General features: G+C 38.9%; 1 protein-coding gene and 1 non-coding gene across 3 annotated transcripts in view; one reads left to right on the top strand and one right to left on the bottom strand.

Moving 5' to 3' along the window:
* Positions 1–19,824, bottom strand: part of SYNDIG1 (synapse differentiation inducing 1) — a 168,496-nt gene that overhangs the window by 136,667 nt on the left and 12,005 nt on the right. The window lies entirely within an intron of this gene.
* On the top strand, positions 16,843–16,949 carry LOC126019627 (U6 spliceosomal RNA). Its single transcript, XR_007499260.1, has one exon. It is a non-coding gene; the product is annotated as a U6 spliceosomal RNA (small nuclear RNA).

The following is a 19,824-nucleotide window of genomic DNA, read 5'->3' as shown; positions in this document are numbered from 1 at the left end:
GCAAAGACCAAGGTCACCAACCACAGAAGATGGATTAAAACGACACTGAGGTAACAGAACCTCTAGAACCACAAAGACTGACTTCATCATAAGTCCCACCTCAGGATCTGTGCAGATACTGAGACCTCTAAACACAGAGCTCTGAGTGTATCACCCTGGACAGAACAGAAGTTTTCCACACACCAAAAAAACACCACCGGGAGAATAAATGATCCTGAGCAAAGTCTAGAGCTGATCCCATGACAGTATACTCCAAGGACGGAGAAACCCCATATTTCTTAGGCCAAGTGAATTCCTTTTCGAATGACCCCAATATTTACTGTGCCAGGGCAGGAGGGGAAAAAACAAAAATACAAAAAGCACAAAACCTTGGTTATTTTATATATATACATATATATATATATATATTACCTTCATTTATTATTGTTATTATTATTTTTATTTACCTAGCTATTTTGGTCGATTTCTCTGTTTGGGTGTGATTATTGAAATCGTTGTCCCCAATTATACTTATTTTTTTCTCTTCTTTTCTTTCGTTATGTGCTATGCCATGTTTCTTATTTCAAGACCATGGCGTGTTTTTGGTTTGTTTGTTTGTTTGTTTGTTTTTAGCTTTGTTTTTCGTCTGTTTTTTTGTGGTGCTTATCGATATAGCTGGAGTCCTCACTGAATAATTGACACATTTTTTTGTACTGGTGGAGTGTTTCACCTTCTTTCTCTCCTTCATCTCCCAAATCGATGAAGAGAGCCTCTAGAAGGATTCCGCCCATTTTGGGAGTATTAGACTCTTACCCCAGTTTATTTATCTTCTCTTTTTCAGGCAAAACCACGCAACTTGAACTAGCTAGTCCTGCCTACAGTTAGAGGGGGAGATAAGGGAGGCATCAAGACCAAACAGGTGCAAGACTACTAAGCAGTGGGTTGGATACAGAGGGGACCACATATTCTAGCCGCCCTGGGGGTGAGGGAAGAGGAAACGGGAGGTAGGACAAAAACGGAAGGGTAGGGAGGACAATTTGGTGATGGGAATCCCCCCTGATTTTATGTAAATATGTACCTAAAATGTTATTGTCAACAATATGTAAGACACTATGATCAAAATAAAAATTATATTAAAAAAAAAACAAAAAAAAAGAAAAAGATAAAAAATACTACAAGCGCCATAAAGTTCACGTCATTTGCTAATATAGTGATTAAGTTTCCTATTTCATGATTTAACCTTTTTGTTTGGGTGGGCCTATTAGTGCTCATGGCTTACTCATGGCTTTGTGCTTCTGGTGGAGTAATTACACATGTTGTACTAGGGATGGAACCCAGGTTGGTCACATACAAAGCAAGTTGTCTTGTGGTATCTCTCTAGTTTTCTTGTCCTTTAATATTAACGTGTTAATGCCAGGTCTCTACTTGACTCCAGACAACAGGTGTCTTTCCAGATATGTAGCCCTTAGTATTCTCCCACTCCCAGGCTTCAGACATCTGTGGTGGGCATTTCCTGGGTCTACACAGGAACCTTGCCAAATGCAGCACGCTGATGTAGCAGCAACCTCATATTCACACTGCACACAGTCCTGCATGGGCCAGTCTAAATGAGCTGCTAATTATGTCAAGGCTAATAACCCACCAGTCTATCCTTTACTGTGTTTTACTCAGTATTCCACTAGTCTACAGATATAGGGCAGAAGAATTCACAAAGGTGATTGCAACTGACCTCATATTCACTCTATTGGTTGTCATCCCAAGAACCAAATCTGCAGATCCTGGGGAAAGAGTACAAGTTGACTTTCCTGAGACCTTATTTTCTGTAATCTCAACCTCACTCTTGATTCTACTAGCCTCTCCTGGCACCAGTCCTCAAGGGCTAGCCTTCATCTTCTACCACAATTGGATCCACGAGGCAGTACTAGGCTGTGGCCTCTTGGTGCATTAAAACATAGCCAGACTCAAGAATATGGGGTAAAGGCACCTCCTCTGGGATTTACATTCTACCTAAATCGCCTCCAGCTCAGCAATCCAGAATGGTAAACGTGACTTGATGACTTGTCCTCCTGCCCCACCACTCAGCAAACAGTCATAGTCCCCAACATCACTTCACCCACAACCGGAAGAATTCTGAAAAACCAATACCCAGTATCAGACCAAGGTTAAGTCAAGTAGCAACAGTTGCTAAGTGCTGGCTTCTACGTTAGCTGATCATGCCGATAAAAGAGGTAATTTTTTGTTCATGACAACACTCTGGAGGGACAATCGGAGTTTCCTTTTCATTCACAGGGAAATATAAATAGAGATGCTGAGCAATTTCCCTAATGGTAAATGATAAGCTGGAACTCAGACCTGCACAAACTGCAAAATCCCAGAAACAGCTTCATATGGAATCCCACATCATTTTCCCACTTAACTCATTTTACCACTCTCCTCAGACCCTGCCAAGCGCTCTTCCCAAGCTATTTTGACTTAGTTTCCCATCAAATCACACTTTCCTTCTCTAAAGTAACAAGTAAATCTCGTCCTTACAAGTGCATGAGCAAAGTCTGATTGCTATTTCTGATGAAATAATTATCTATAAATAAAAATCAAGAAGTTACAAGATATTCTTTACATAAAATACTCTGGGAACTGAGATCTTGTTGTTCACTCAAGCAGGAAAACAAAGCCATTCTCCCAAAGGACCAAAGGCATAAGTTCGCCGCTGCCTCCATCCTGCAGACTCTGCTCCTCTCAAAGGGTAGAAGAAAAACAATCCAAGTGTGGCACAGTTGAGGCCCTAAATCCTTTTTCAGACACCTTTTACTCCTTTTCTGACACCTTTACTCCCAGACTGCCCTCCCTTCCTACTGCTTCTCTACTCTATTTGTGGGCTCAGATGCAGTGACCCCTTCTCTGAGAGGAGTATTCACATCCCACCAGTGATAATAAACCAAGATCTCAATTGCAGCAGAGAAAGGACTACTTGATAAAGTAGGGAAACATCTCCTGAGGCTTTTTAACAGTCCTCGGAGCTGGTTCATAAAGAATCCCTTCTTAGTCCACAGCTACATAGACCCAAGAGTTGCCCTGGCTCACAGTCCACAAGACCCACAAAAGCAACTCCACGTCGCCTTTTTTGCAGGTACAGGCTTTACTGCTGAGGACAGTCTTTGCTAAAGTAGATGAGACATCCACTGATGATCCCAGGGTGCAGGGGAGGCAGGCAGCAGTAGTCTCTGGTAAAACTGGGAGACACTTTTCTCCTGTTAACTTAAAAAAATTAGGTTTAATGAGAATAAACAGTGTTGGCGGGGATGTGGAGAGAAAGGAACTCTTATCCACTGCTGGTGGGAATGCTGTCTAGTTCAACCTTTATGGAAAGCGATATGGAGATTCCTCCAAAAACTGGAAATCGAGCTCCCATACGATCCAGCTATACCACTCCTAGGAATATACCCTAGGAACACAAAAATACAATACAAAAACCCCTTCCTTACACCTATATTCATTGCAGCTCTATTTACCATAGCAAGACTCTGGAAACAACCAAGATGCCCTTCAACAGATGAATGGCTAAAGAAACTGTGGTACATATACACAATGGAATATTATGCAGCTGTCAGGAGAGATGAAGTCATGAAATTTTCCTATACATGGATGTACATGGAATCTATTATGCTGAGTGAAATAAGTCAGAGAGAGAGAGAAAAACGCAGAATGGTCTCACTCATCTATGGGTTTTAAGAAAAATGAAAGACACCCTTGTAATAATAATTTTCAGACACAAAAGAGAAAAGAGCTGGAAGTTCCAGCTCACCTCAGGAAGCTCACCACAAAGAGTGATGAGTTTAGTTAGAGAAATAACTACATTTTGAACTGTCCTAATATTGAGAATGTATGAGGGAAATGTAGAGCCTGTTTAGGGTACAGGCGGGGGTTGGGTGGGGAGGAGGGTGATTTGGGACTTGGGTGATGGGAATGTTGCACTGGTGATGGGTGGTGTTCCTTTTATGACTGAAACCCAAACACAATCATGTATGTAATCAAGGTGTTTAAATAAAAAAAAAATTAAAAAAAAATTAGGTTTATAAGAATTTTTTTTTTCTTCTGGAGAGGGGGCGGAGGTAGGTTGTTCAGGCATCTCTGATGGGTTCTCAAAGGGAATAGGTCTCATGGTACCTCAGAATTTTGCTAGGCTTAGAAATATTGGGTCAGGACATATCCTCTGGGATTTGCTGCTACGGTGTATAGTGTCTACTTTTATGTGAGTGTATGCATGAGCCCAGGTGTGTCTGTGTGCCTACATCTGTATGTGCTGGTCTTTGTGTGCAGATATGCATATGTTGTCTCTATTTGTGAATGGCAGAAGTGAGTCTATGGATGTATCCTTATGGATGTAAATTCTGTAGAAATAGATAAACCTAATTGGAATGAGAACGAAATTGCCAAATATTGTCTTAAAGTAAGTGGATGACTTGTTCTGAGTCAAAACACCTGAAGGAATTTTGACCTTTGCATTGCCTGAATAAGTGAAAGGGCTGAGTCACTGCGGGAGAAATAAAACAAAGACAGAAAAGGCTTCTCACATTTTACAGTCCAAGGATTCATGCCCCAGTTGTAGAAAAGCAACAATTCCTGATGCTTCATTTGTGCCCTGGCCCAGGCCTGGTGTTAAGAGCCGAAGCAGGACCAGAAATGGTGTTTCTAGCTGAGAAGAGATTTCTTCCATATTTAACTTTGAGTCTACAGAAACTTACACTTTTATCTCACTTAGCTCATTGATATGACACTTTGGCCTAATGCAGTATGCAGAGCTTTTAGCACAGGTTGATAGAGACTAGACTTTTCTCGCAATAAATCTACGGGATGCAGAGAGAAGGGCTCCTTATGTCACAAGAGATTGAAATTGGTGTGTCCCGGGATGGAAGGAATTATGTATAGCTTGACACTGGAAATTCTGATCTAGAGCTTGGGGAAGGCAAGTGACTTCTTACTAGCTCACTCTAAAGCATGTCTGCCTGGTCTTCCTTATCCTTAGCACATCACAAGTAGTATGAGTTATAAGCAGGCCACAAATGGATAGCAAGCATTGGTAAGAAAATAAGACTATAATACTGGGCACAACTTTAAGCAATCTATATATAAAGATTGAGAGAGAAGTGGCTGTTTGACAGAGTTGACTGCAGCACCATGCGTGCTACTCAAGATATCCTGAGTGAGTCACTATGCATTTTCCTTCTGTAAGAGGCATGCAGTGTATTGAATGTCCATCTGACATGTGCTTAAAAACTACCTTTTATACATACTTTATACATATCTTTATATGTACTCTTATGCAACAACATTTATCATCCTATTTTTCTAGTCATGACATCAGTTATAATTTACTATGTAACAGCCACTCCAAGAGTTAGAAAGTGAAAGAACAACTGCTTCTAATTTACTCACAACCACCTAAGTCAGCAGGTTGCATTGACCTGTATAGTTCTTGGCTTATGTCTCCCGGGGTTACTCAGGAACATGTACTCATTGGAACCACCATGGGAGCTGAAGACTATTCCCTATTGACATGATTAATGGTTAAGGAAAGTGATAGGCTGGACAAACGCCAGCCTGGGCTTCTTCAAAGTTGACGAATGAGGTTCAAAAGAGGATATTCAAGGATAGGACTCTGAAAGCTGAGCTCATTCTCACTCTTTATATGGGTCAAGCCAGTCATAAAACAATCCAGATTTCAGGAAAGTAGAGATTTGCTTTTCTTCATTGGAGGTGTGAGAATTCCATGGTACAAAAGGCATTTAGGAGGAGATAAAGAGATCATTACCTTGCAATTTGCAAATAATCAAGCTCACCCTAAACGAAGCAAAATATTACAGGGGACAGGAGACAAGGCAAGGTATTCAGCATGCATACATTCATCCTATAAACACATACGCATAATTATATACATAAATGCAAAGCTGTGCATGATTGTAAGGTAGATACATATTCACTTATTTAGCTCCACACCTGCCCATAAGTGTACTAGAATCTTTGCAAAGATTACCTTACCATCGTTGAGGTAACAATTTTTTACTATGTGTTACATAAGACTTGATGTAAACAAAGTATGTCTTGGGTCCAATTCCATATTCTGTAAGTTTACTTCAGGTCAGTAAACCATATATTAAAGTCATCAGCCACTGCACACTGTTTGCAATTCCAGCTAAGCAACTGATTCCCTTACTTGGCCCAGACTAGGGAGATGGCCCCAATATTCCAAATTCCCCTACATCAACCATCTATTCATCTTGGTCCTGGATGTTAAAGTGTTCTGAGGACCAGCAGCACTTTGTCAGACACTGTTAAAAAAGCAAGATTTCAGACTCTTCCAGGAAAGAACCAGAAGCATGCCTGCGAATCTCCAGGTGTTTTGTGTTAGCATTAGAGTAGGAGGAGCAGGGCTTTGATAGCTGTTTCAGCAAACAAAAGGAAGTAATCTGCACTTTCATTATTATTGACCTAATACAGTTTTTATTTTCTCCCTTATTTGTGTGTAAGCCAATTTCCCACTATCCCCCAGTGAACATACTCATGCAGCTAAGTTTGAGACCTGGAATATTTAAATCGATGCAGCAGCCATTCAGGATTTGCTAGAGACAGGATCTCTGCCCTGACCTGAAGCGTCAGAGCCTGCAGTTTACCAAACACCATGAGATACAGGTGCTCACTCCAGCTGAGCGATTCTGCTGGTCCTCCCATGCTTAGAACCATCTGCCTGTCATATCTCCAACTCCAAAACGACAATTTAAGAATCACAATGGAACTGTCTGTTGTTTTGAGTTCAGAAACACATGCTGCCCTTCCATCCCTCCCTCACCTACCTATAAAATACCTTGGCACTCCTCTTTGAGAGGTGGTTGACAATCACTAGTTAACTGAAGACACTATCATAGGACCTCATCTGTACTTACCTTCATCTGGAATTTGGGAAAATGAAGTCCTCAAATGTACCCCAAGCTTTTCTTTAACTGTGTGGCTACAAAACTGAATCTGTGTATTCAGAATAGCAGTCCTAGCCATCTATCTTTGCTCTGATTTCAGATAAATTTTGGAGTCTAGGTTTGGGGTATTTATAGCCACCACTGCTACACCATCTCCACATGGCTACTGAGCGAGTACCCTACTTCCAGGCTTGCGTTCTATTAGGAATATAACCCATCTAGTTAAACCTAATGTCCCTAATTTCCCATCATCTCTGTGTCATATCTAACTTAAGTACTCACATGATGACTTAAAGAGGTCTTTCTATGTTGAGCATAAATAAGGAAAAGAGATGCTAAAGAAGGCTAAAGGCTAGGTTCAAATCAGAACCCCTGATATCTGTGTAAATATAGGAGAGTAAAGATTATGAAACTTTCCACTGTTTTCCTCACTCATTGCTCTCTTCAGTGGAGAATGACAGAATGGAAAAGAAAATTCTAAAATGCAAAAGTCAAGCACATAATAACTGGTGCACCAGTATAACATCTAATTTGGGGCTTTTAATCTATGACCCCATTCTTACTATAGAATTGAAACAGCACCACTCTAAAGTATATTTTTATATTTAATATTCCAAGAATATATATATAATTTAATATTCCAAAATTTATATTAATGTTGGAAAATAAGTAAGGCACTATGAAACAATCTATGTACTAAAATATGGCCCAGAAACTTTCCTAACGAGAATAAGTTGCATATCTTACTTACTTGTACTCTATGTACTTGTACCTTATTACAAATAAGGAATGTTTTGTTTTCTTTTTAAATATATTTTTTATTTAAGTAACATGATTATAGTTGGGTTACAGTAACAAACGGAACACCCCCCTTCACCAGGAATGTTTTTGATGTCAATAGTTACATCAGACATTTTTCAAAGATGGAATTAGCAATGTTTCTTACTCACAATTATTCCACAATGTGGCCTTGACGTAAATCTCAGTGAGAGAGGGGGTTCCTCTCTTTCTTCTCTTGATATCTAGGCAGGCCTGAGGCTCACATGAAATGTAGTAGGAGAGACCTTTTGTGACTCCCAATGCCAGGCCAAAAGGTTCATGCAATTTGTATCTTTTATTAAAAGCATCACACTGTCGTCCAAACATTTCCAAAGTATTCTGAAGTGAACAGAAATCCAGGGTCACCAAGAGAGGAAGTCCACTGTCAGCAGGTAAAGTCCACATGGAGAGTTCTTGAGGTTTCACAGAGACATCCAGCTAACCCTGAGCTGCCCGAGCTGCCCTAGTGTCCTGATATTTCAGATCAAACCACTGTCATCTCACCAATATGACAGAGAACTGTGAAGTGCCCAGGTGACTCCTTTCAACTTCCCTATAAGCAAAGATTGAGCAATGCTAAGCGATGCATGTTAACAAGGCTGAGGTCAGTCTGCCTCTGGTGACAGTGAGCAAGAATGTCTGTGAAGTAAGTTAACTCTTGCTATAGTTCTCACCTAGTCCCTGAATCTGAGCTAATGCTTTTGGTGTGCACTGGGTTCTGAAGCCACCACACATACACACTAAAGTCCCCTGATCTTTCTGACCTCTCTGCTTAACAATCACCCTTTGCCTTTTTCCTTTTTAGTCTAGTCTAGCCCTTCAGTATTTGAGGTCTTTATTGAGATTTGCCAGGGAATCCCACTTCTCTTTATGGCTGAGGTCTCTTCCCCATTCCCCTATTGTTATTAGTTCTTTTTCTCAAGCAGTTAAGATAGAAAGCAGAGGACCAGAGATGACATGACTGCATTCAGGAGAAACTTTGAGAAAAGGGAGGGCAGGGTAAAGAAACTTGGCATGGGTTATCCTTAATAGGAAGGCCAGGAAAGTTGGAAACTCTTTTCATATTTTATTTTCTAGGAGTATAGGTGAGCTTCTGCTTAAGGTAAGCAGGATGTTAAGATAAAAGGACTGAGAAAAGGCTCGAAAGATGGACTTTCATATATCCTGGGTGCATATTCTGGGCCAATTCTCAGGACTTTTCCTCTGAGGGCATTATCTTCCTTTTAATTTCACCTAGCCTATTTCCTATATATATATTTCCTTTATATCCCGTTCTCAACTCTCCTAATCCACATCAGATTTTAACATAGATTTCAATACTCCACCAGACAGGGCCTCTGAGGGCCTGGTGAAGGTTGCCAATCACCTAATCTCATCTCTGATGTCTAACTTGAGAGAAAGCAGATGGTAAATAATGAGATATGTTGAATGAATTATGTATAAAGTATCAACCAAATTGTGACTCAAGCCAAAGCTGCTAGCCCTGGGTAAGAGCATACTTGTTCTCAGGAGAGAGAGGGAACTTACCCAGATGGAGAGAACTGAGCAGGAACACAGAAGGCACTTTTAGAGGCAGATACTAGACCAGGGGAAGTTGACAATGGGCAAGCAACTGATATGGACCGTGTGCTAGGTGCAGGAAAAGGCAGTGGGGAATATGAATTAGAGAAAACAAATCAATGTCTTTAAAAATTCATGTGGTTTTCTTCATTTCCACTTAAACACTAATACTTGGAAAACAGAAAATTTGAAAGTTTATAAAGAAAAATGTAAACTGTGGGGCCGGAGTGGTGGCACAAGCTGTAAGGCTTCTGCCTTGTGGGCGCTAGCCTAGGACTGACCGTGGTTCGATCCCCCACATGGTTCCACGTGGTCCCCCAAGCCAGGAGCGATTTCTGAGTGCATAGCCAGGAGTAACCCCTGAGTTTCACCAGGTGTGGCCAGAAAAAAACAAACAAGCAAACAAACAAAAGAAAAATGTAAATTGTATAGTTTATCTTCTCATGTCATTGTCTCTACACATATATTTTTCTCCCTCTATAGGCAAGTGCTCTAAGTTTAAGTACTTGAAGTTTAAATCCTGCTTCCTTACATGAGCACCCGTTCCTTTTATTGAATTTGTAAGACTCCAGATATCCCACTTACCCTGAAACCAATAAGAATGTGTAGCCAAAGTCTTTATTAGATTATTTAGTTACATAGATTCCATAGGCTACTTGCATTGATTTCTACTTTAAAAAAGTATTTGTTTTCATTAATTTTCAAACCATGAAAATGTGTATAAAGTAAAAATCTAAAGTTCCTGTATTTTTTTCTCTGCTCCTCATAATAACAACTGGGATATACACTTGGAATCTTTTAAATGTTTATATAAACTATACCCCTCAGGTTAACATATTGATGAAAACTTTTGTCTTGGTATCATTACATTATCATAGTACATGCTAGAAATGGTCCTGGTCAATGTCAGTTTTTTTATGGTCAGAATTTCATTACTTTACAGCATATTTAATCCTTAGTTTTATATTTTCAAATATTTTATCATTTCAAATGAAGGTTTGTGTCTATTTTGTATCTATTCTATGCTTCATTTTATCATTTTTTTGTTACTGCTCCCTTATATATACAGTCAAAATTTTCAAGATAAGATGCAATTTGACTTTATACCCCCAAAAAAAACTTTTCTAAATTTCAGTATTTTATTTCTTCCGATACCACTAGGTATGGCCCACAGACCAAAATCAATACCAATTAAAAAAACACAAACACAAACAAAAAACCCTATATAGCTAAATTGATTTGGTTTGGTTTTGAAGTCACACATGAAAGATTAGGGAACCATAAGCAGTATGTGAATCAATGTGGTATTTACTGTTTTTTTTTTTAACTTTTATATACCATGGTTTACCATACTATTAATGATAGGTTTTTATTTCTATCAATGTTCTAACACCACTACCCCCCATTAGTACTCTTCATAATATTGAATCTAGTGGCATCTTCAATGATTCAATGGCATACGCCAAACAAACGAAGCAAAATTGGACTGTATCATACTATGAAGTTTCAATGCCACAAAAAATTGATAACCAGAATAAGATAATCCCAAGACTGAGAAAAAATATTTGTCACCATTCTTGTGAAAAAGGGATATTATTCAAGAGAGATAAAGCACTTGGCATCAACCTCATCAAAAATGAGAAAAGATAAATAGAAACTTACTCAAAGAAGACATATGGCCAAAAATATATAAAAAAATGCTCGGCATCACTTATCAGGGAATACAGATCAAAACAACAATGAGACACCATCACCATCTCACACCATTGTGACTGGAATACATGATGAAACACAAAATTAGTAAGCAACAATTCATGGCTTTTCCATATACAAATAATGAAAGAAATATTTTTTTAAAGTCAATAAATATAGAATCAAGATCTACAACAAGTTATATACAAAGCAGTCCAGGGGGTAAATGGAGGAAGTATGGGATGCATGTTGGGAATAGGAGCGAAGGGAGGTCGACACTGATGATGGGGAATGGCCCTAATTCACCGTCACTATATACCTTAAATATAACTGTGAAAGACTTGCAATTCACATGGGTCTCAATAAAAATTATTTTAAAAAACTGAGAGAGGGTACCAAAACAACAACTACAACAACAATGGTTCTCACAATTGTGCTTCAGAAAAACAAGTACCTTGGAGTCAACTTAACTAAAGAGGTAAAAGACCTATATAAAGAAAAGTACAAAACACTGCTTACAAAAATAAAAGAGGGCACAGGGAAATGGATACACATACTCTGCTCATGGATTGGGAAAGAATATAATTAAAATGGCAATACTTCCCAAAGCATTATACAAATTTAATGAGATCCCTATCAAGATTCCCAGGACAGTTTTCAAAGAAGTGGATCAAACACTTCTGAAATTCGTGTGGAACAATAAATGTCCATGAATAGCCAAAGCTATTGGAGAAAAAAAATAAGGAAGGCATGAGTATGCCTAAATTTAAACTGTATTACTAAAGCAGTAGTCATTAAAACAGCATGGTACTGGAATAATGACAGACCTTCAGATCAGTTGAACAGATTTGAATATTCTGAGACTGACCCTTAGTTATGTGTCTAATTAATCTTTATAAAAGGGGAAGAAATACAAAGTGGAGAAAGGAAAGACTCTCCAACAAGTGGTTCTGGGAAAACTGGTCAACTACATGCAAAAAAATGAACTCCATGCACAAAGGTCAAATCAAAATGAATGAAGGATCTTGATATCACAAGTGAAACCATATTGTACATAGGCAGAGCACTCCATGACATTGAAGCTGGAAGAATGTTCAAGTATGAAACACCAATGGCCAAACAAATGGAAACAAAGACAAACAGAAGTTTCTGAACCTCAAAGGAAATGATGAGTAGGATACAAAGACCAACCATGGAATGGAATGGAGAAACTATTCACCCAATACCTAGCTTATAAAGGATTAATTATAATAACTAATATCTACAAGGCAATGATAGAGCTTAGCAAGAATATTTTTTAAAAAATCTACCCCATCCAAAAATGGGGAGAAGAAATTAACAGGTATGTCCTCAAAGAAGATATAGAGATGGTCAAAAGGTACATGAAAAGATGCTCTACATCATTAATCATCAGGGAGATGCAAATCAAAACAACAACAGGTATCATCTCACAGCACTGAGAAGGTCAGACATCACAAAGAACAAGAACAAGCAGCAGTTTTATCAGTGGTGGTGATAAAGGGGCTCTCATATGCTTCTGGTAGGAATGCCGACTGATCCAGTCATTTTGGAAAACAATATGAATATTCCTTAAAACAAACTAGAAATTGGGGCTGAAGTGATAGCACAGCAGTAGGGCATTTTCCTTGCACGCAGCTGATCTAGGACAGACCTTGGTTTGATCCCCCAGCATCCCATATGGTCACCTGAGCTAGGAGTGATTTCTGAGTACAAAGCCAGGAATAACCCCTGAGAGTCACAGGGTGTGGCCCAAAAATCAAAATCAAAACAAAACAAAACAAAAACCCTAGAAACTGAGCTTCCATATTACCTAGCAAAACCACTCCTAGGAATATATCCCAGAAGTCAAAAAATAAAATACAATACAGAAAGCCCTATACAACACTATTCACAACAGCTAGAATCTAGAAACAAAGTGCTTGGCAACAGATGACTGGATTAAAAAGCCAACAGTGGGGGCTGGAGAGATAGTATGGAGGTAAGGCGTTTGCCTTTCATGCAAGAGGTCATCGGTTCAAATCCCAGCATCCCATATGGTCCCCCGTGCCTGCCAGGAGCAATTTCTGAGCATGGAGCCAGGAGTAACCCCTGAGCACTGCCGGGTGTGACCCAAAAACCACAAAAAAATAAATAAATAAATAAATAAAAAATAAAAATAAAAAGCCAACAGTGGTGCATCTACACAATGGAATACTGTGCAACTGTTAGAAAAAAGTGAAGTTCTGAAAACTGCTTATACATGGATGGATATGAAGATTATCATGCTGATCCAAATAATTCAGAGGGAGATGGATAAACAGAATAATCTCACTTATTTGTGGGATATAAAAAAGATAGTGTGGTAATAATATCCAGAGGAAATAGAGACAAGCACCAGACCAGTCCATTGGAAGCTTGACACAGAGAGCGGGGAGTGCAGGTAGGGCAGAGAAGGGACCACGCTGACAATGATAGTCTGGGTAAGACCCTGGATAAGAACTGAGTGCTGAAAGGAGATAAAGTAACATGCATGGTGGAAGTAATACTATTATTGCAAACTGTTTCTAAATGAAAATAAAAGGAGAGAAAGAGTATAAAATACCTGCTCCAGATGCCAGCTGGGGGAGGGAGGAGGTAACTGGGCACATTAGAACTTAATCATGGGGGCCGGGAAGGTGGCGCTAGAGGTAAGGTGTCTGCCTTACAAGCGCTAGCCAAGGAACGGACTGCGGTTCGATCCCCTGGCGTCCCATATGGTCCCCCCCAAGCCAGGGGCGATTTCTGAGCACATAGCTAGGAGTAACCCCTGAGCGTCAAACGGGTGTGGCCCAAGAAAAAATTAAAAAAAATAAAAAATAAAAAAAAAAAAAAAAAAAAAAAAAGAACTTAATCATGAACAACTTTGTAAACACAGTATTTAAATAAAGTCATTGATAATCACACTTCAATAAAAGAAAAAAACATCAGTGTTGGTGTGAATATGGGAGGGGGATTCTCATCTATTGTTGGGGAATGTCATTTACATTTTCTCTTTTTACTGAGCTAAAGTAGGTTAAGGGGTAGGAGAAAATTCAAGAAATTAGTGGATGGATGTTGACACTGGTGTTAGCTCTGAAGCTGGAACACTGTATGCCTGAAATGAATTAAAGCTTTATAAATGATGGTAGTTAAATTTTTTTTCATTTAATTTTTTCTAGTTTTCAGCTCAACAGCCTTATTGTTGTCAGGCAGGTGTCTAAAGCTTTTTTCAATATTTTAGCATTGGATCTCTTCTCTCTCTCTCTCTCTCTCTCTCTCTCTCTCTCTCTCTCTCATTCTTCCTCTTTACTCTGTCTGTCTTCACTCCCTAACAAGGGACGTAGTTATCTGTCCATTATACAGATGAGAAAGCATTAGACATAAGTAACTGCATCTAGAGTTCAAGCTCTTTTCTGCTTTGAGTTTTGGGTCACACTGACAGCGCTCAGGAATTACTCCTGGCTCTACGCTCAGAAATCACTCCTAGCAGGCTCAGGGGACCCTATGGGATGCCGGGATTCGAACCACTGACCTTCTGCATGCAAGGCAAATGCTTTACCTCCATGCTATCTCTCCGGCCCCGAGTTCCAGCTCTTAAGTGTGAAGCTTCTGGATTATCTGACACCTTTCCCAGATCCCTTATCTAGAGGAGGATTGTTTATCCACAACAAGTGCAGCCAAGCAATCTATTTCAGCCTTTGAAAATATGTTGATAAATAATAAATGTGACTTTCATTTATACAATACATTCAACAGTCATGTATCTTGTGCAACGATCATCACGTGAAGTCTAGTTAACATCACACTCACCAGGATTGTTTATTGTGATATCTTTTAGGATATTTACCTTTATAACTTTCAAAGAGACGACAATAATATTAACTATAGTCCATCTGCTGTACATTATCATAACATTTATTTTATAACTGGATGTTTGTATGTTTCTATATATATCACATACTTAATTTTTTTTCTCTGACAACCACTGATCAGTTCTCTGTATGTAAAAACTGCTTGGGGCCGGAGAGATAGCATGGAGGTAAGGCGTTTGCCTTCCATTCAGAAGGATGGTGGTTTGAATCCTGGCATCCCATATGGTCCCCTGTGCCTGCCAGGGGCGATTTCTGAGCACAGAGCCAGGAGTAACCCCTGAGTGCTGCCGGGTATGACCCAAAAACCAAAAAAAAAATTCTTTATTTTTTGTTGCTAGACCCTAGATATAAGGGAGGACATATAGTATTTGCTTGACCTCTTTCGTTTAACACTGTAGCATCAAATTTCACTCATAAAGTCACAAATGACAAGATTTCTTCATTTTTACAGCAAAGTTTCAGTCCATTGTCTATATGTATAGTATGTTTATCTATAGATAATATATATGTCAAATTTACTTTCTCCAATCAGCCATCCATACATTTGGTTTGCTTTTTATAAACTGATAAGCTATTTAAATAATGGCGCAATGAGCACTGATATGCATATAAGTTTCCTTTGGGTTTTGTTCTAGCTCTGTGGTTAGGGATCATTCCTGGTAAGATTTGGAGGACTATATATAGTGCCAGAGATCAAGCTAAGATCAGCAGCCTGCAAGGCAAGCGCTCTACATGCAGTACAGTATCTATGGTCTGGAATATTTTCTTGTTGTTTTCTCTAGGGGTTATACTCAGTAGTACTTGGGGTTTTCTTCTGGCTTTGCACTCAAGGACTCACTCCTGACATTGCTCAGAGACCCTATACTCTGCCAGTGATGGTACCTGAGTCAGTTGTGTGCAAGGCCAGTACCTCAACTTTAATTATTTTCATTGTTTTTGTTAGCTGCCCAGAAATGGAATTGCTAGATCACATGGTCATTTTATTTTTAGTTGTTTGAGAAAAAATACATTTTATAGTGGTTGCACTAATTACATCCCTACAATGTACTGTTTCCCATTTTATCCTGACATTATTTTTTCATTTATTTGGTAATAGTCCATCTAATGGGTGTCAAGTTATATATATGTATATATATGCCTGTACATATATATGTATATATAAACTATATCACTGTAGTGATATATCCCTAATTATTAGTAAGGTTGAGCATCTTTTCAGTGCCTAGGAGCCACACGAAAGTCTTCTCTAGAGACAAAGGTTTATTCAGCTCCTCTACTATTTTTTTTGTTTTTTGTTTTGTTTTTGGGCCACACCCGGTAACGCTCAGGGGTTACTCCTGGCTATGAGCTCAGAAGTTGCTCCTGGCTTGGGGGACCATATGGGACACCGGGGGATCGAACCTCGGTCCGTCCAAGGCTAGCGCAGGCAAGGCAGGCACCTTACCTTTAGCGCCACCGCCCGGCCCCAGCTCCTCTACTATTTAAGATAGGTTTTGTTATTGCTTTTACTGAATTATAAAATATATTTATATATTTTGGATGTTACCCTCTTAAGAGAGAATAAGTCTGAAAAGCTTTCTCCCACTTCATAGGTTGCCTTTCTTTTCATTGATAGTTTCCTTTGTTGAAAATAATTTTTTTGAGTTTTTTGTAGTCACACTTATTTTTGCCTTTATAACCATAATTTTTCTTGGATTTTGTTTTGATTTGAGCCACACTCAGCAGTGTTCAGGGCTCACTCCTGCTCTGATCTCAGGGATCACTCCTGGCTGTAACCAGGTAACCTATGGAGTTCTGGGAATCTAACCCTGGTCAGCTGCATGCTGACAACATGCCCTACTCACTATACTATTGCTCCAGCCTCTGTTGTCATTATCTTTTGTGTCCTATCCAAAAACAATTATCATTGAATCATATTAAAATTTTTATATCCCGTGCTCACTTCGGCAGCACATATACTAAAATTGGAACGATACAGAGAAGATTAGCATGGCCCCTGCGCAAGGATGACAGGCAAATTCGTGAAGCGTTCCATATTTTTAATAGGGAGCTCTATTAAATATGAGATTTCAAATGAGGAAAAAAAATTTTTATATCCTGGGGTTGGAGCTATAGTGCAATGGTAGGGCATTTGCCTTTCACGTGGCTGATCCAAGACGAACTTCGTTTCGATACCCAGCGTCCCATATGGTCGGTCCCTCAAGCCAGGAGCAATTTTTGAGCACAGAGCCAGGCGTAATCCCTGAGTATTACAGGGTGTGGCCCAAAACCCAAAAACTATATATATCTATATATGATTTTCCCTTGGCCTTTTTATTTTCATGTTTGAAAATATATAAATCTTTAAGCCATTTTGTAGAATTAGTACTGTCAGATAGTGGCACATTTTTCTTTATGCCATTTATGTATTTACTATTATTTTAGTATTGAATTTATTTTTAAAAACTTTGGGTGGGTAGGAATATTGAGAAATGTTTGAGAGACCCTCCGAGTGACCCTCCAAGTGGAACTAAACCCAGGACTCTGGTATGCAATCCATTGATTGCCCTTTGAGTCATATCCTTTGCCCTTGCACCATGTATTGAAGTTCCCAAGTCCCCATCACTACCAACCTGTCTGCCATTGATTATTCATTGCTCCTTTTTCAATTGACCTTTTTATATAGAGGTTTACATATTTATTTTTTATGCCTCGACTATTACGTTTCATAGATGTGTTTTTTCATGTCATTTACCACTCAGTTTTATTACATAGCTTTTACATGTAATTTGAAACCAGGAAATATGATAACTTCAGCTTTATTCTTCCTTCTAAAGATATCCAATGGAATACAATGGTCATAATAATATATAAAGTGATGCAATTCACTGCAACCTGCAAAGAGCGGGAGAGTATCTTTTTACTTAAAGTAAGAAATAAGTGTGTCAGAGAAAGAAGAATAAATATTAAAAGGTTTCCCTTAGTATCTAAAGTTACAAGACAAAGAATTAAGAAGTATGAAATGATGAAAAACCTTTGGCCCTAGATTATAAATAAGAGAATGCTATGGGAAAGGTGGATGCATAGAGATGGCAGACTGATGATAGCAGAAAAATATTGGTAAGTATCTTGGACACTTTGGTATGGCAGAGGTGAGTTAACTATGTACATGAAAACCACAAATGTTAACTCTAGTATAAACATGTGACCCAAACTCTAATAAGTAACTTTTTTTTTTTTTGGTTTTTTTGGGCCACACTTGGCAGTGCTCAGGGGTTACTCCTGGCTGTCTGCTCAGAAATAGCTCCTGGCAGGCACGGGGGACCATATGGGACACCGGGATTCGAACCAACCACCTTTGGTCCTGGATCGGCTGCTTGCAAGGCAAACGCCGCTGTGCTATCTCTCCGGGCCCATAAGTAATTTTTTAAATAAATATTAGTTTTGGCTATATGGGGTCATTTGTGATATCATACTAATTTTAAGTTCATTGTGTTTCAGTAAGAACAATACCACTAGAGTTCTGACAGAGATAACATTGAGTCTGTATGCTACTTGGATGTCAGACATTTTAACAGTATCAACTTTTACAATCTATGGGCAGAATATAGCTTTCCATTTATTTTTATCTTTAATTTCTGTATTACAATCTTATAAATTTTCACTGTACAGTTCTTTAGTTGGATTTAATCCTACGTATTCTGTCATTGGGAGGCAATTATAAACAGAAGTGATCCTTAATGTCTCTTTTTTAATGTCTGGGAGTTCTTTTTTTTAGTTTTCATTGTGTGTAGAAACACAACATCCTGGTATATTAATTTTTTCCAAACACCACTACATTTATTTTTTGGTGGAGTATACAATTTTCTACATACATACATACATATATATGTGTGTGTGTATATATGTGTATATATATACGCACACACGCACACACACACACACCATGTGACAGTTCGTATATTATTTGAAAGACTTTTATTTCTCATTCTGTCTCATTTCTCTGACTAATCTTTCCAAAACTTTGTTGAATAAAAGTGGTGACTATGGGGCTGGAGACATAGTACAGCAAGTAGGGCCTTGCACATGACCAACAGGGTTAGATCCCTGGCATTCCATATGGTCCCCTGAGCACTGTCGGTAGTGATGCTCTCTCAGAGGAAAGCAGAGTTAGCAGTAAACCTTGAGCTCTGCCAGGTGTGGCCCTAAACAAAAACAAACAAAATGCTGTCAGTGGGAAATGTATTGTTGTTCCTGATCTTAGAGGAAGTTTTCAAGATTTTCTGCATTTTATGATGATTTTAGCTGCATATTTTCACATGAAGCAGTTTACTACATTGGCCATGTAGAAGCATGTTCCCTTTATACACCCTTGCTGATAGTTGTGCTTTTGCTTGAGGTCTTACCTGGCAGTGCTCTGAACTCTGTGTTCAGGGATCACTCCTGGCAGTGCTCAGAAGAGCTTATTTGGTGCCAGAGATCAAATAAGATTGACTGTATGCAGAACAAGAGCCTTCACCCATATTATGTCTGTAACCCCAAAGAAGTTGCTTCTTTAATGAATGTTGAAATGCTCTTTCTGCATCTATTGCAGTATGAAACCATCATTTCATAGAATCATATTCTCAAATACAGAACAATACTGTTAGGATGGAAATTTATATCATTTATCTTTGAGTTTTATGTTTGATTCATAGCATGTACTCTAAAGGGATAATTCTGCTTCTGGGTGGAAAATTTTAAAAGATGCTAACCATGTATGCACTTACAATGAACTTCCCTGTTCCAAGCTAAGAAATTGCTGATTTTAGGAAACTCCCTGACACCTACTGATAAGATACCAAGATGTGCATGCACCACAGCACTACTTAAGCATGATGAGTTTGCACTAATACTCTATAAAAACAGGTTCTTGGATCTCCTGCGTTTTGTTTAGA

The sequence above is a fragment of the Suncus etruscus genome, chromosome 9 (genome assembly GCF_024139225.1).
Source record: "Suncus etruscus isolate mSunEtr1 chromosome 9, mSunEtr1.pri.cur, whole genome shotgun sequence".
Lineage (NCBI taxonomy): Eukaryota > Metazoa > Chordata > Mammalia > Eulipotyphla > Soricidae > Suncus > Suncus etruscus.
This window is presented reverse-complemented; position numbering and strand designations above follow the sequence as displayed.